Source organism: Malania oleifera, chromosome 2 (assembly GCF_029873635.1).
Source record: "Malania oleifera isolate guangnan ecotype guangnan chromosome 2, ASM2987363v1, whole genome shotgun sequence".
NCBI lineage: Eukaryota > Viridiplantae > Streptophyta > Magnoliopsida > Santalales > Ximeniaceae > Malania > Malania oleifera.
Genome location: NC_080418.1, coordinates 1,733,063 through 1,751,810, shown reverse-complemented (window position 1 = coordinate 1,751,810; position 18,748 = coordinate 1,733,063).

The window sequence follows — 18,748 nt, the reverse complement described above, 5'->3', positions numbered from 1 at the left end:
CTTTTTTGGAGTTACACATTTGTAGATTGCTTGTGATATAATATAATCTTTAGGTTGCTTTTTGATGAGCAACCTACTTAAAATTAGACGAACATGAACTTCAGAGGATCTTATTTGTTTCATTATTTTGGCATGCTTAAATGCTTAGATCACTTGCAAGCTTTGTCACATTAACTTTTCTTTTTTCCGAAATGATTTTCTCGTGTTGATTGGTTAAAATCGATAAAATTGTGAAATTTACTTAAATTCTTAGAAGTCATATGGAAACGAGGAAAAACAATTGATCATTAGTAAGACACTTTAATTAGCAATACGTTCCTATCAAAGCAGTTTACCTAAGTTTGAATCATTATTCATTGACCCATGTCTTTTTTATTTATTTTTTCCTAAATCGTACATACGAGAATGTACCCAATAATTCACTTGTTTTGGTTGCAGTGTGACTAGTTACAATGACCCTATTATATGTGGAGCTTGATTTTTAGCATATGAACAATATTTTGAGTGTGACATTTGTTTGTGGCTAATTTACGAAAGGGAGTTTGAGGGAGGTGCACCCTCCCTTAGCAGCGGCACAAAATGCCACTTGGTAGGGATTTAGGGGGTAGCACCTCCCGAAACGAAATATTTTCTATTGAAATAGATACTTATGTAATTTTATATTTATGAAGGTTGCGCAAAATTTTTATATAAATTGTATTCTTCTTTGTTGCACTGTGAATTATTGAATACGAGAATAGTGAGGAAAAGGGATTGAGTTATTCTGCTTGTAATCATTGTTGAATGGTGGAATTGGTGACTTAATTTGACTTCGAGAATGTAAACAAATTGTAAAATCTCGTAAATCTACGTGTGCTATGTGTTAGATTGTTTTTCTTTCCTCATTTTTTCTCTTTTGTTTGCTCACTTTTTTTTTTTGCGGGTTTTTGTAATAGTCCCCCAATCTTATTTTCTCAAAATCATGAAGGTTAACTCACTATATGAATTCTCATACATGTGATTTTTTTATATAAACCAAAATACCTATTAAGGATATTAATTACTACATTAGTGAAATTGAGGCATTTGAATGACATTGTAACTTTTGCAAAGTATGTTTTATATTTTACATACCCATAATTCAATTCACCAAAAAGTAATGCTCAGTGCACAACACTCCCACATACACGGGATCCAGGGAAGGGCGGACCATAATGGGTCTAGTCTTATATATTTTCGTTCTTATGCTAAACAGTGATGGAAGCCACTGCATATAACAATTCATTTATTTTTTAAAAAAATACATTTATCCTGCATTTTAATGTATGAATTTCAGGTTTTGAATCTGAATTTGAATAAATTTGTATAGGTTTTAATATAATTTTATATTACATCTTATTCAAATACAATACAAATTCAAATTCAAGACCTTTTGAAATGTGAAGTGACTCTAAATTTAGGCTTGGATTTGTAAAAAAATTGAATGAAATACAATATAAAATTGTACTCAAATTTGTCCAAATCCAAAATCAAAATCCAAAATTCATGTTCTCAAATACAACTTTGATCTTTTATATATTGACATAAATATTAGGTTAATTAACTCAATAGTATTATTGACAAAATAATAGTTAGGGACGTGTGGAGGTTTTTTTTGCTTTTTATAAAATCTATTAGAGGATCATTAAATATTAATTACCCATAATGCCGAATAACACATTTCACTTCCTTTTCATTCTTTTAGTATTAGAATATGGCCTTCGTATTAAAAGTAAAATCATAAGATTGTCTTAAATCAATCTTAATGGAGTATTTTTTATGATAAAATTAGGGCAATGAAATGAGCTTAACTACTCATGAGCTACTCGATACTCAATTTAATAATGACTCGCTTTAACTCGTTTATTGACCTAAACGAGTCGAACTCGAACTCAAATTTTGAGCTCGTCAACTAAACGACTTGAACTCAAACTATTCCATGCTCAACTTTTAGACTCGCGAGCCAGTGAGTTGACTCATTTATCGGCTCATTTACTCACTCGTTTGCTAATTCGTTAGTAACTGTTGAGCTAACTTGATATTAGGTTGGTTAACTAACTTGATATTAGACTCATGAACAAACTCGATATTAATCTCATTAAATATTTGATTTTAATTTTTTTACTTTAATATATATTTTTTAAATTATATTTATTAATTATAAATTAATTTAATTAGTTTAGTGGCTTTATTCATTTATTAGTCCGAAACAAGCTTCAATCGACTCAAGTTTGAAGTCAAGTAATATACATGCTAAACGAACTCAACTCAAATAGAAAACTTTAAGTTCGAGTTGAGTTAGAGCTTGCCGCAACTTGACTTGAATTGACTCGACTCGACTTATATTACAGTCCTAAATAAAATATAAGTATAAATGTAGTAATTTAGCAATGTTGATGTATATAGTTTTGTTTTTCTAAAAAAGAGAAATAGTTGTGTCCTCCACGGGTGGCTCAAGTGATATACTCAATACTGTTTTGATTAAAGTTTCGAGTATTAATATTTAACTGAAAAATAGTACAGAGACAGACTCATTATTTCGATACCACAATATAAAAACACTCTCTCACTCTCTTTCACAGCCTTGTCTTCTTGTATTCTGCCACAACTAGATATATAGCTACTACCCAACAAGGGCAAGGGGAGCCCTTGTCTGCCCTCCGTCCCTCAAGCATGGGGAGCGCCCTGCCCTACCCTACCGAAAGCCCACACCTAGCGAGCTAGCTACCCTACATATATGCTTCGGGGAAGGTGAACAAAATATCCAGCAGTGTTTAATCCATAATTAATTATTTTATATTTAAATGAGACTTTATGTTTGTATTTGTGTATATTTTAAATATATATATAATTAAAAATTATATTAAATTTTATCTAAATTCATCCAAATTCATGCTCCCGAATGTAATACTAATATATTTATAATAATTATATTTTGACATTCTTATATGCTTTTTCTGAAAGTTAATTTTTAATTTTTTTGAAAGTCTTTTCTAATTAGAAATTTGAAACTTTTAAGGGTAAAAATCTAAGTTTTTTATTGTAAGATAATTTTATTTCATGATGTTCTAATAATTTTTTGATATTACAAATTTGTTCACTCATTTCTTCCGTACTCTTTCATCTATGTATTTTTTTTACTTCTTTTTTTCATAATTCAAATATGTTGTATTTATATGTGTGACTCTTGTACTTGAGGCTCATAAACAAAAGAAAGAAGAAAAGCATATGTGTTCAGCAGCAGGGACTCGTCGACGAGTGTCTTGTACTCGTTGACGAGCAAATATTGTTAGCCTTAGAGGTTATGTGAGATTAATTGTATTGTTTTAATGATAACAACTCATTAGTAGTTCTAGGTGAACTTGTCTTTGCATAATAAGCTATAGTAAGTCAAACTCAAGTGTAAAGATTAAGTAAATTAGTAATAGATTAGATATCATCAAAAAATGAGAGAATTTTAGCCTAGTTTGTAAGAACCCGAACCGTGATATAGGGAATTAATTAATTAAGAAAAGAGTTATAAATAGATATTTTCATTACTTCTCAGTTAAGAAAACTTAAATTCTCTCTCTATCTCTTTAGAAACTCAACCTACTCTCTATCTCTCTAGATTTCTTCGCTGTATGTAGCGGGAATCGTAGATCCGACGTTACCGCAAGGATCAAGGAAGGATTCTCTACAAGTTCTACAGATTGGATTTTCGTTTCGAGCATTCTCGAGTTTTGGCCTAAAATAGAGGTAAGACTCGGTTTTCAGTTTTGATTCGGTAGTCTTGTAGGTAACAGAGTTGTGAGTGAGTTTTGTACTGTGGGTTGTAGGTTATGGAACTTGGTTCACGGTTTAGGGGCCCTGAAGTTTGGGATTTGTCATTCGAGAAAAGGTAACGGGATTCAGTTTATGTCGTTTATTTTTTAAATCGGACTAGGTAGAACTGTAGTTCACGGTCCTGTGTGTGTTTTGGTTACTCATTTGGGGAAATCTAATGGGTAAAATTATGGGTTTTTCATGTAATAGTTTTTGGGAAAAAGGGGTACTAAGCTGAAATCCCTGGTTTTGTTGGAAAACCTTTGGTATACTGTGTTATGTATTGTGTTAGGGATGGTCGTGTCTTGACTTTATTAAACTATATATGCTTGGAAAATCATGATTTATAGATTACCAAATGGGTGTGGTTTGTTTGGTTATATGAGCATGCATGGTTATGTTTTGATGAAATGTAATAGGAACTGGGTTTCAAGTTATTCCAGGTACTGAAAGAGTGTCCGACTCTATATCTGAGGGTGTGACCCTTGCCGACTGATCACCAAAGGGTGTGGATCTACCAGTTTGTACCGGTACGATGTCATGGGAACCTGGGGTTCACCATGTGCTAGGGACGCCATGTATCACGGGTCGGCTTCCGGCCGAAGGGTGTGATGACACCAGGTTACTTGATCATGTGTGTGTGCATGTATGCACTGTTTTGAAACTAGTACTGGAATTGCATTTAACTGTGTATGTTTTGCTATCATGATAACACTCAAATGCCACACATCGATATAACCTGTATCTGCCTTACTGAGAGGTGTCTCACCCCTACTGTACGTACATATTTTTCAGCTCCTTCGGGCAACTGAAGCTAGCTTCCTGGTGTAGGAGCGTAGTGGTCAGTGTACTACGGAAAGTGCCTGGGTAAGTCCTAAGCTTGTGTTGGGTGGTCTTTTGGGATTTTTGGCTACCACCTGGGTTTGTGCTGTATTTTGTGGAGTTTGACTCCTTTGTATAGACTCTGGTTTATGTGTATAAAAGATTTTTCTTCCGCTGTATATTGGTGAGATGTATGGATGTGTTTAGGGTGCTTGGAAACCCCACGGGGTTAGACCCTTATCTATTGTATTGTATCTTGGTATTGTATGATACAGGGACAAATTAGGTTACTTTTTCACCCTTGGGTCCCATAGTCGGGTTTGGGGCATGACATGGTTGGCTACACTATCATGGTTTATGTGTTTTAATGATATTAACATACTTGTTGTTCCTAGTGCATTTCATCTTTACAGATTATGTTTAGTATAGGTTCAAGGGACAAATATTTAAATTATTCGTCAAAAGGCAAAGATCGAATCGAGTTGACGATCGAAGTACGAAAGATCAAAAGGTCACGTACTCAAAGGAACCCAAGCACACCAAAGGAAGCTTAGTGTTGTATTATATGTAATAGGGTGCGTGTTTGAGGTAGTTTATGTTGTAACTCTTATGTTTTGTTTCTTGTATGATTTTTGAGTAAGAGTTGAGCAATTGCATATGCATATTAGGACACATGAGCAAATAGGATTTCACCTAAAGTCACAAACTCAACTTTAATAGTTTTCAAAGTTAAAATCAAAGAGTTTGTCAAAATAATCCTAAACTCAAATACGTTTTCAAAGGGACAAGTTTTTAACATCCTAGTTTTTAAAATATTTTTATACTTAGTCCCGATTGTGTCAAAACAAGCTTTATGTCTTAAGCACTCAAGAAAGTCAAGTATATTTTTATAAAGGACATACTAAGCATATAAGATATCGAAACAGTTTTTCAAATGTGTTTTTATTAATATATTCAAGGAGAAACTCATTTGGACAAGTATTAAACTTTATCAGACTTAATATATTTCATATACTTTTGTCCAAGAATGTTTTAAGTGATTAAAAGGCTTTTTGGTTGGGTTTAAAACCTCAGTTATGCACCGATCACCTTTCCTGAATACCTTTCAGTATTTGGGGCATAACTTTTGCTAGAAGAGTCCAAAAAGCAAGATCTTGGTGTCCTTGAAAATCTAAGAAAAAATTACACGACTTTCATGTTGGTGACATTTTGTGATTCAGGGCACTAGTCGACCAGAGCAGGGGAATGGTCAAGCAGCAATTCCAGTAGCTAATTTCTTCTCACAGACTAGGTAACTGGTCGACTAATACAAGGGAATGGTCAACCAGGGGTCTTGTGCCTAGGGTCATTACGACTAGAAAATGGCTAGTTTTGTTTAGGAATTGCTCCCAATGACTAGTAAGGGTTTTTGGCTATAAATACAATTCCATAGACTTGTTTAGTATGGTTTTGATTATTATTACAAGCTTATAGTGAAAAATATCCTTGAATACAAAACCTAGGCACTTTGCATCATAGTTCATTCATTCATAAGTGCTTAAGTTCTCTCTTATTCATTTATCTTGTTTGATTCAATCCTTGGGAGAGTTGAGTAAGGTTTAGTTTGTATTTGTTATCAGCTCAAATTAAAGGAGCATCTCTTTGTAAACCATCTTCTTGGTTGTAAGGGTTCTTTGTGAATCGCTTGGTGAAGGTTCTTAGTGAACCGAAGGCTCGTGGTAAGCAGAGTAGGGATTTTTTCCTGAATGTAGGCTTTGGTACTCAAGTTGTAAGGCTTGCTCCGCCGGTGAATGAGTATTTATAGTGGATTGTGGAATCCTTGGCTTGGTGCTAAGGCGTGGACGTAGGCTTGGTGCTGAACCACGTTAAATCTCTAGTGTTAAGATTTCTCTCCCTTCACTCTATATTTTATCTTGTGCATGATTTATTTTGTGCATATTGTGATATAATTGCACACAATCTTGCCAAGCGATTTTATTTTGTAGATAAAATCTAAATACGCGAAAAGAGTCCATTCACCCCCTCTTGGACTATATACTCCCGGGTGGGACGACTAACAGATACCGAGAGGGTGAAAGTTGCTAAGCTTCTGAGATATCGAGAGCAAGAAATAAAAAATGTAAAGACTTGTTGATGAGTGTCATGTTCTCGTCGACGAGTGGTCTTCTATCTCTTATTGACGAATGTCCTATTTTTGTCAACGAGTGCATCTGGGTTGCGAGAAAGAATTTGAATTTTGAATTGGAACATTGGGATGATTGGGTATTTGCAGGGAAACCTCTAAGGGGTTGTTAAATAGGTCCTTCTGGGCATATTTTGATTAAGAGTGAGATCATTGTATCTTTGTACTGTGAAACTTTCAATTCCATAGCGAAATATTGGCCGAATTGCTCCCGTGGATGTAGGCATTGCCGAACCACATATATTCTCGTGTTGTTCTCTTTACTTGTTTTTCAGATTTACTGGTTGTGTATAAATGTGTGTTCTTTGTGCATCATTTGTTGCAAATTTAATTATTTCGTTGTGCATCCTATACTTGATTTCCACAACAAATTGGTATCAGAGCATTGTTGTCATGGCATCAGGTACATCTTCTGCAAGATTTGATGGAATTGAGAATTTCAGTTTATGACAAAGGAGAGTTAAGGATATACTTGTGCAACAAGGGATAGTAAAGGCTCTACATGGTGTTCAACCACATAATATGGATGAGGAAACTTGGGGAGAATTGCAGGCAAAGGTCATTTTTACAATACGCTTGTGTTTGGCTAATGAAGTTCTCTATCATGTGATGGAGGAGGATTCTCCAGTGGCTGTATAACGAAAGTTAGAAAGCTGGTACATGTCCAAATCACTCTCAAATAAACTATTTCTTAAGCAACGTCTTTATTAGCTTAAGATAGTTAAAGGATCAAACTTAAATCAACATATCAATGCTTTTTATCAAATCATAAGTGATTTGATGCATGGTTATATTAAGTTTGATGAAGATTATAAGGTTTTGATGTTACTAAACTCCTTACCAGCGACTCATACTCATGAAAATTTAGTTACCACCCTTACATGGGGAAAAAAAGTCTCTTAATTTGGAAGAGGTGACAAGTATATGAATTTTCGTCAAAGGTTGAAAATATGTGATGAAGGAGATGGACTTGTGGTGAAAGGTAACTATGAGTGTGGGAAAGGAAAATCCAAACATGGATTGAGTCAGAAATCCCGTACTCAATCCAAGAAGAAAAAGAATATCTGGTGTCCGGATTGGAAAAAAGGAAATGATGAAAAGCATGAGGGGACTTCGAAATTAATGAATGTGGTTTAAGAAGGAAATTCAATTTGCAGTGATGGTGATGTTCTTTCAGTTTCGTTAGGGTCGGATAACCTTATGAACTCATGGATACTTGACTCGACTTGTTCTTACCATATGATTCCAAACAAGGAGTGGTTCAGCACCTACAGGTTAGTAAATTCATGTTCAGTTCTTATGGGTAATGATGTTTCTTGTAAGATTATTGGCATAGGTGAAAAGTAAGGTGAACTCCTAAGAGGGGGGGGGGGGTGAATTGGGTTTTTAGAATTTCTTTGCTTACTTTTAAAAATTCCTTAGTTGAATTTTAATCTCAGCAATATATACTTTTAGCAATTTATCAATAACCACAATACTATTGATAATCATATAAGTTTAACCAATATTCAATCTCAAGTTCAAATCTTTGATATTGACACTCAGCTGATTAAATTCCAAAAATCATATTAGGATAAAATAAAACTCATATTTCAAATTTAAAAACACAAATTGTATTCCTTCACTCCAATCAATATAATTTTTTAGATTTTTGAAAACTTTTTAATTTAAAATACGCTTGCAGCTGTTTTAAAATTTAAAATCAAGACTTTTATGAATTTGTCAAATCAACCAACTAATTAATGTATGTTGAATTTAAATATGCTTTCAAAACAAGATTCCAGCACTCCCCAAAGTTTAGCAAAAAAGCATCCACGCAGATAATATATTTACAAAAAATAAAGAGAGTAGGGAGAAGAACTTAGAACCATATTTTTACAAGGTTCGGCTTGCAGCCTACGTCCTTGCTCCAAGCAACTACTGTGAGGATTCCTTAGTTGGTACCTTGGATTGTAATGGTTTCAATTACAAGTCCGAAGGTGGGGTTATGAAAGTATGGAAAGGTAATCTGACGGTGATGAAAGGGCAAAAGTTAGATGGGAATATCTACACATTGCAGGGAACTACTGTTGTAGGTGGAGCTGCAACTATAGAAACTGAATCTGATATAACTGTCTTGTGGTATATGCATCTCGGGGATATGGGGGAACATGGTATGAAGGAACTACACAAGAGAAAACTCTTGAAAGGTATGAAATCATGTTAGCTATATTTTTTCAAGATTTGTGTTCTTGGAAAACAAAACAGGGAAAAATTCAAGTCAGTTGTTCAAAAGAAGAAAGGTATTCTTGATTATGTGCATTCCGATGTTTGGGGTTCGGTTAGAGTAACAAAGGGTGGACATGTGTATTATGTGAGTTTTGTTGACAATTACTCACGAAAAATTTGGGTATACTTCATGCAACACAAGTCTTATACGTTTGCTAGGTTCAAGTTATGGAAAGCTGAAGTGGAAAAGCAGACGGGGAGGAGAATCAAATATCTGAGGTCATACAATGGGACTGAATATGATGATTCGAGGTTCATGGAGTTTGGTGAGAAGCAGGGCATTGAGAGACACTTTACCGTTCACCGAACACCTTAACAAAATGGTGTGACTGAAAGGATAAACCAAACTCTGGCTGAAAGAGCTCGGTGTCTCGGACTTAATGCAGGGCTACTGAAGAACTTCTGGGCTAAGGCAGTTAGTATGACTTTTTTTCTGATAAATCGGTCACCAATGGCATCTATAACGACCTGCCTAATTTACCCTTTTTTTTTTCCTTAAATAACATTCAATATAATAATCTTATTCAACTGAATAGCATAATTAAATCTGGACCCATGGGTACCAAGGATATACTCAAAGTACAACTCTGATACCTAAGCAGCAGGAAACGTAAATTACAACATACCATACAACCAACCACAATACTAGAGTTCTTCTAAAATTGTTATATATACAACATCCACAAAAGTCCAAAAGTACCCTAGGGTTTGAACCCTAGCCTAACAACTCACCCTTCAAACAAGGTAGCCCCACTGGTCTCTACTATCGCGGAGCTCTATCGGCTCCTCTACCTGGATTTCCTGAAATATTTATATAACTGGGGTAAGACACCTCTCAGTAAAGGAAATAAACTAATATTAGTATGTGGCAACATGAGTGTTTTCATGTTATACATAATATCAATACATACATTATATCTGGTAAAAACTATTGATATCATACCTGAATAAAACATGATTCCTCATAATATAATATAATGTACTAAATTACTAACATGAAAATCATCTTATATAACTTTATAATACTGAATTACACCCAGGATGGATAGCTAGTTGATGTCATGTCTTACCCCCATATGACTAGGTTGTGCAGCCTAAAGGTGAGACCTAGCAATGGCTGGCTGACCATGCTATATCAATTATAAGTCTATAAGTACGATGGGCTCGCCCCAACCTAGTCCCGGACTTCCAGGGGGGACTACTCCACTCTACACTGAAGCCACATCGACTGCCATCTCCCACACTACTGGTCGTGTGGTAGCACTATCATAATTCTGAACATATAATTACGGTACCGTGCTCCTGAAGCTGAACTAAACCATACCATCTAGGTTCTGATAACATATAATAGGTTTCATATACTGAACATAGCTGTTTCTTATTTCATAATAATAATTGTCATGTACATATTTCATAAATTTTGTCTGATCATACTTGATTATGGCATATTATGGCATCTGCGCCAACATGAACCTCAGCATCTGCGCCAGCATAACATAACATGAAACTCGACATCTGCATCGACATACATAACATGAATCACGGCATCTGCGCTGGCATAACATAATATACTGAACATAATTTTTTTGTATTGTTTAAATATGTAAAATCATGATTCCTGTGCTGTTTTATAATTGCCATGAAAACCATCATATCATGCTTTATCTGGGAAAAACATTCAATTTTGATATACACATTATATGGAAATTAAACTCATGCCACATAGAATTAGAGTAACCTCCTAAATGTAAAATCTGTTCCAAAATCATATTTTCTGATTAAACACGTTTAAATCATATCCTTGTTCATAACAGTATTTCCCAAATATAATTATATAATATACGTACTTTCCTAAAATTTCATGCTGTAAAATAATAAATAATTTCATGAAAAATTCCTGACTTAGTTTATCCCCTTACCTGGTTTACGGAGAAACCCACAAAACCCCCAATTCCTACATTTGTACTGTTCCCCGCATAATACCCTGAAATTAATATTTTCCCCAACAAAACTTCAGTATTTGCTTTCCTAACATATTCTCCTCAGAACAGAAATTCCAAATACCCAGTAAAATTGAAATTAACTAACTTGCCCAAATTTTGGGATGGTTCCCAAGTTAGCGAAACCAATAATCCACTCCTGCAGAAATGAAGAAAAACTACTCAAAAGTAGCGTGGCGGCTTCGGATCGTCGATTCGAGGAAGAAGCGGATCGGATTTCTAGAGAGAAGGGCTGGAGGACGAAGAGAGAGAGAGAGAGAGAGAGAGAGAGAGAGAGAGAGAGAGAGAGAGAGAGAGAGAGAGAGAGAAAGGAGGTTTTGCATGCAAAAATGGTCACTGAAAACTGAATTTGAGCCATTTATATGACTGACTTCGTTGACGAGACACGTCACTTCGTCGACGAGGTCCAGAAGAGAGTTTGTCGACGAACATTTACTTATCGTCGACGAATTTCAAGCCCTGTGTAATGACCTGCTTAATTTCCATATATTGTTTTTATAATATAATAAAAACATAATCCACTTGAACCCGTGGGTACCAGGGATATAATAGAAATACAAAACATAAGCCTACGCAACAGGAAATACAAAAATTATAATAACTCATAACACCATACACAATACCATCCATCATAATACCAGAGTTACTACATCCATTATATACACATCCCAAATAAGAAAGACCTAGGGACATTTCCAACAAAATCCAATCGTCCCCAACAAAACTTACCCTTCAAAGAGGGTAGATCAACGGTACTATATCAGCAGAGCTTTACCTACTCTCCTACCAGGGGTTCCTGAAATGTTTATGAAATTCGGGGTAAGACACCTCTCAGTAAGGGAAATAAACTAACACTAGCGTGTGGAAACATGAGCATTTCTGTGATATATATATATATATATATATATATATATATATATATATATATATAATCATGAACATAACTAATAAATTTGCATATATATTGAAACCTAAGGTGTAGTTCCAAGAGGGAGGGTGAATTGGGTTTATTAAAAAAAAAAATTTATCCTCTTTATGAGCTCTTGTCTCTTTTTGCAATCTCTTAAAGTTTTCTTGTATTTTTGTTAATTAGGCAATACACACTAACTCCTATTTCCTTTTAATCAATTCAAAATCAATAAACACAATCAATTAATTTACCATTCACACACAACAACCACAAGACAAGAAATCAATTCGGAATATTTAAATGTCCTGCAAATGAATGTTCAATTCTTCTTGTTGATTTATGAATTTGAATATTGCAATGACAACCAAACACCTTTTCAATATCAGAACTTAATTAAACCTTCAGCTAACAAGTTTTGGGTGTTAACCAATCAAGGTACTTCCTTTTGGTTTCCGCAAGAGATCAATTAACCAACGTACTCCCTTTCAGTTTCCACAAGCCCAATAACAAATTAGGCCTTTTTGGGTTTACTTAAATTCTAATAAGTATTACTTTATGATTTCAAGTATTAAAACATTCACGCAAGTTATATTATTACTGAAATTAAAAGGAGAGTAAGGAGAAGAGAATAACACCACCACTTTTTACGAGGTTCGGCTTACCCTAGCCTATGTCCTTGCCTTAGGTCAACCACCTAAGGAGTTAATTAAATCTTGTTCTTTCCGAGTGGAACAAAAAACCTTACACAATTTACCCTTTTTTCAAGAAGAGGAAAACCTCTCCAAGCACCAGCCTATGCTTGGTCCAACGATCCAATTAATCCTTTGAACCGTTCAAAGTACAAGAAGGTGGAAAATAAATCTGCGTACAAAATAAATACTCTCAAAATTTAGAGCAGGTTGTACAAATTGATATCTAAATTGTACTTCTAAAAACCAAAGCAAAATAGAATATATGAAGCTCTAAAGTTTTAGAAGTCACCGATAGTTCTTAAAAAAAATTGAATTGCAACTTGAAACCGAGCTTTGATTTTTTCAATCTACCAAAATGGTAGAATTCCTCTCCAGCAAAAGATGTGAGCAAATTGAACTCAATGAGAATTTCTCTCCAACAAAATGACGTGGGCAGATGGAGCTCAAGGAGAATTTCAGCACAATAAGAGTTTCAGCAAAAAACTTATTAATTTCTCTTCTTTTGTATTCTATCTTATGTGTATTTTTCATTACCTAAGGTGGTATTTATAGGCTTTTTCAAATATCAATGTCCCCATCAAGTTAGGTAATATTTGAAAAAAAAATTTGTTGACTTAATTTTGAATTTCAAAATTTGTAATACCCAAGGAGGTATTTATATGTTTTTTCAAATATCAATGTCCCCATCAAGTTAGGTAATATTTGAAAAAAATTATTGACTTAATTTTAAAATTCAAAATTTTTCATTACCCAATGAGGTATTTATATGTTTTTTCAAATATCAATGTCCCCATCAAGTTCAGTAATATTTGAAAAAAATTGTTGACTTAATTTTAAAATTAAAAATTTTTCATTACCTAATGAGGTATTTATATGCTTTTTCAAAGATCAATATCCCCATCAAGTTAGGTAATATTTGAAAAAAAAAAATTGTTGACCTAATTTTAAAATTCAAAATTTTTCATTACCCAAGGAGGTATTTATATACTTTTTCAAAGATCAATATCCCCATCAAATTAGGTAATATTTGAAAAAAAAAATTGTTAACTTAATTTTAAAATTCAAAATTTTAAAAGAGAACTTCCCGTTTGAGATCTGAAATCTGCTCCGCATGGCAGTCGTCTGCCACGACATGGTAGTCGTCTGCTATGGTTAAATCTGAAACTCAGAATACTGGTAATCGTCTGCCAGGACACTGTCTTCAGTTTAAAACACTCAAATTTTGTCAGTTGTCTGTCCATAGACAGACAATCGTCTGTCAAGTGCTTGACTTCTTTTTATTTTTGAAAACTTTCCTTCCTTTAAGGCCTTTGTTGCTTTCATTTTAAAAATATATTTTAAATACTTTTAACAAGGTGTTTCTTAGTTTCTTTTGATTTATGAGAGTTTCACATCTTTAAATGGCGTTTGGTTTAGAAATACTTACAACAGTTCTTCTAATTATGATCTCCTTAAATCAGTAGGTCTTTCAGCCTTCTTCAGCCTCTAGAGGTTCACTTTTGACTTTGGGTTTGCTTGCCCTTAACTTCTTCATTTGTCATCCATTGCCTTTGATATTCTGAGGAACTTCCACTAGATTAGCATTGAACTTTTAGTTTATCAACCTTAAGAGTCCTTTTACCTAAAACACATTACTCAACACCACATGTTAAAGCATCCTTCATTTTGTTATCATCAAAATAAGATATAAAAGCCTAGTTAGGCCAACATATATTTCTGGGAAAAACATGTATAATCACAACATGATAGAACATATTGTATTCTCATAGCATAACTCATCTCATATAATAATAATACAAAAACAATCCTGGTAGGTTAGCAGGTTGTTGTCATGTATTACCCCCACATTACTGGGTTGTGTGGCTGGAAGGCCGGACTTGACAATGGTTGGCCGACCACTACCAAGTCAAGAGTACAGTCTATAAGTCTGATGGGTCTACCAGACCTGGTCCATACACCAAGGGCGCTCACACTTCTTAAAACCACATCGACCATCTAATCTCACATCACTCTGTACAGCGGCGTTAACACAAATATCATGATAAATCATAAACACATAGCATCAATACCGTGCAAGTGCTAGCCTAAACCAAGCCAACCAGGTTCTGATAACATATAATCAAACCGTGATACATAGATATCTCATACTATTAATTTTCAAATCAATATCATCACATCATTTTGCATACATGTGTATATCATAAAAATCATCGGCCCATACGTCAGTATTTCATATTTTACCGTAGCTCGGTCCATACGCTGACAAAACATATCCATAGTTCAGCCCGTACGCTGGCAAAACATATACATAGCTTGGCCCGTACACCGGTAAAAATATCCATAGCTCGGCTCATACGCTGACAAACATATCCATAGCTCAGCCCATACGCTGACAAACATATCCATAGTTCAGCCCGTACGCCGGCAAATCATGTACATAGCTCTGTCCGTACACCGACAAATCATATACATAGCACAGCCCGTATGCTAGAAAAACATATCCATAGCACGGCTCGTACTCCGGAAAACATACAAAAATCTCGGCTCGTACGCCAGTTTTATATTATAAAAATCCATATCTTATGACATTCCCAGAAAACCGTATTTCCTTATAATTTCTACTCATGCTACACGAACTAGGTTTTTCGTATATTTAACATACCATCATTTTCAGTAGTATTTTTCAAATATAAATCATATATAAATATATTTATTTTCCTGAAATCAGATATTGTAATAACATACATACATTTTCATAAAATAACTAACTTAGTTTATCCCCTTACATAATTCCTGAAAAGCCCTTAAGAGAAATACTCCTGCACCCGCAGGATTCCCCATTCAATATCCTGAAAATGACATTTCCTACAACTAAAGTTCAGTATTTTTTCGTGTACTACATTTCCTACAACTATCAAATAGCCAAATTCTGAGTAGAAAGTCTTACCCTAAATCTAGGATGGTTTCCAACTCAACCCCACCAACGATCCACTCCAGCAGATTTGAAGAGAACTCTCCCAGGAGTGTCGTGGGGGCTTCAGATCGTCGAATCAACGTAAATTTGGCCCAGGAACTTAGAAAGAAGGAGGAGAAACTGAAGGGGGAAAGAGAGAGAGTGAATTATGCGGCCAAAATATGCTGAAAATCGCGTTTAACCACTATTTATACACTGGTCTTCGTCGACGAGTAATGGTCTTTATGATCATGATATCTGTGTTAACGCCGCTGTACTGAGTGGTGTGAGATTGGATGGTTGATGTGGTTTTTAAGAAGTGTGTTATCACCCCCGGTGTACGAACCAGGTCAGGCAGACCCATCGGACTTACAAATTGTATTGTTGACTTGGCAGTGGTCGGCCAACTATTGTCAGGTCCCGCCTTCGGGCCACATAACCCAGTCATGTGGGGGTAATACATGACAACAGCTAGCTAACCTATCAGGAATGTTTTATGTTATTATTATTATATGAGATGAAATTTGTTTATGAAAATGCAACATGTTCTGCCATGATTTGATATATATATGTTTTCCCAGATTTGACGAAACAGTTACTATGTATATTATGTGTGGTATATATAGAACACGAATTACTCATGTTGCCACACACTGGTATTAGTTTATTTCTCTTACTGAGAGGTGTCTCACCCCTAAATTTTATAAACTTTTTAGGAGCCCCAGATAGGAGAGCGGGAAAAGCCCCGCTGATCTAGTGCTGTTTATCTGCCTTTTTTAAAGGGTAAGTTTTTGTAGGGAGAGTTAGATTTTGTGGGAAATGTACCTAGATCTTATTTTTAAGATGTATATACTGGATTACCGCGGAAATAATGACTCTGGTATTTGTGTAATGATATGGATGTTTTGTGTTTATAATACTGTGATTATATGTTTCCTGCTGCTTAGGCTTCCGTTTTGTGTTTTGATGTATCCTTAGTACCCACGGGTCCATGTGGACTATGATCTGCTGAGCTGGAATATGTGATATTGATTTTGTTATTATTATGGATAAAAAAAATATGGAAATTAATCAGGTCGTCACATGAGTGGAGTGATTAGCCATAGCTTTTCCAAGAGAGAGAGAAAAACATAGGTTTTTCTCATACTGCCTAGATTTCATCAAGACACTGATCCCACGTCGTTCGCGGTCCGATTGAGCTAAAATTTAGAGGATAGGTTTACGACTCAAGGAGCTACAGTCTGAATGGTGGAGATCGGATTTTGACTTTAGAAGTTGTTATTTGTGCCCGTGAACAGTAACCACGATTTTGGTATATTCTCTCCAATTCTCTTTGTATTTGCCAAGATTGATGATATCTTGATAAGATATATTTGTAGCCTCTAATTGCGATTAGAGAAGACTTTGTGTACCCATTATTTGGTTGATAGTGGAGATTTCAACTAGATTAGGCCCCATGGTTTTTCTTCCTCACACTGAGGAAGTTTTTCACATAAAAATTGCTTGTGTTCTTATGGCTTGGTGTGATTGATTATTTTTCTTATTATTTTTCAACACGTATAAAAATAGAGATACACTATATTTGCTTGCATATAGGGAGTAGAATTATTCTGTTATGGTTGTTTGTTGATATCTCTCCCAACAAAGTGGTATCAGAGATAGGTTGATAGATTGCCAAGTTGACAGTTTGAGTTATGGAAGCAAATATGAGTAGAATGATTAATCTTAATGGTTCAAATTATCACCTATGGAAAGGAGAAATGGAGGATCTTCTTTATGTGAAATATTATTACCTACCGGTGTTTAATGCTGAAAAACCAGAAAAAAAAAAGTATGATGTGGAATGGACTTTGTTATATCAACAGGCGTGTGGGTATATCAAGAAGTGGGTAGATGATAATGTTTTGAACCATATTAGTGGAGAGAAAAATGCACGTTCTTTATGGAGTAAGCTTGAACAACTATATGCTAGAAAGACTAGAAATAATAAGTTGTTTCTGATTAAATAAATGATTGCTTTGAGGTTCCAAGACAGGACTCCTTTATCTGATCACCTGAATACATTCCAAGGAATTATTAATCAATGGTTAGAATGGGTATTAAGTTTGATGATGAGATACAAGGGTTATGGTTGCTTGGTTCACTACCAAACTCATGGGAGACGCTCAAAACTTCATTGTCTAACTCCACTCTAGAAGGTGCAATCACAATGGATATGGCCAAGAGTTGTTCGCTAAATGAAGAGATGAGAAGAAAAACATAGGGATCCTCTTCACAGTCAAAGATCTTGGTTAGAGAAAAGATGGGGAGAAGTAAGAGCAGAGGTCTAAAGAACAGAGATAACATCATAAGCAAGTCCAACAAGTTTGCAAATGTTGAGTTTCATCACTACGGGAAAAAGGAACACGTCTAGAAATATTGCAGACAATTGAAGAAAGAAAACAAGAATGAGAAAGGGAAGGGAACAAAGAATGGAGATGAAAAATGTGGTGATGATAGAGTTGCTACCACCACTCCTGCAGACTTCCTTATTGTTTATGATGATGATATAATAAATGTTGCATACCATGAGACTAATTGGGTGATTGACAGTGGTGCTTCCATTTATGCTACATCTCGGAAGGATTTCTTTACATCTGATAAATTTGGTGGCTTTGGAACAGTAAAGATGGGCAATGATGGCTTGGTTAAAGTCATTGGAATTGGGGATGTGTATTCGAAGACAAATAACGGCATGAGCTTAGTTCTTAGAGGTGTGAAGCATATTCCTGACATTCATTTGAATTTTATTTCTGTATGTAAACTTGATGATGAAGGGCATTGTAACACTTTCAGTGATGGCCATTGGAAGCTCACCAAGGGTTCTATGGTTGTGGCTTGAGGCATGAAGCACTCTACACTGTACGTTTTTCAAGCAAAGATCTCGAACGACATTGTCAATGCGATGGAGGATAATGGTACAACAGAGTTGTGGCATGAGAGACTGGCTCACATGAGTGAGAAAGGATTAGCTCTATTGGGGAAGAAAAGTCTACTGTATGGACTGAAAAGTACACTTCTGAAAAGGTGTACTCATTGTTTTTTTTAGGGAAGCAAAGC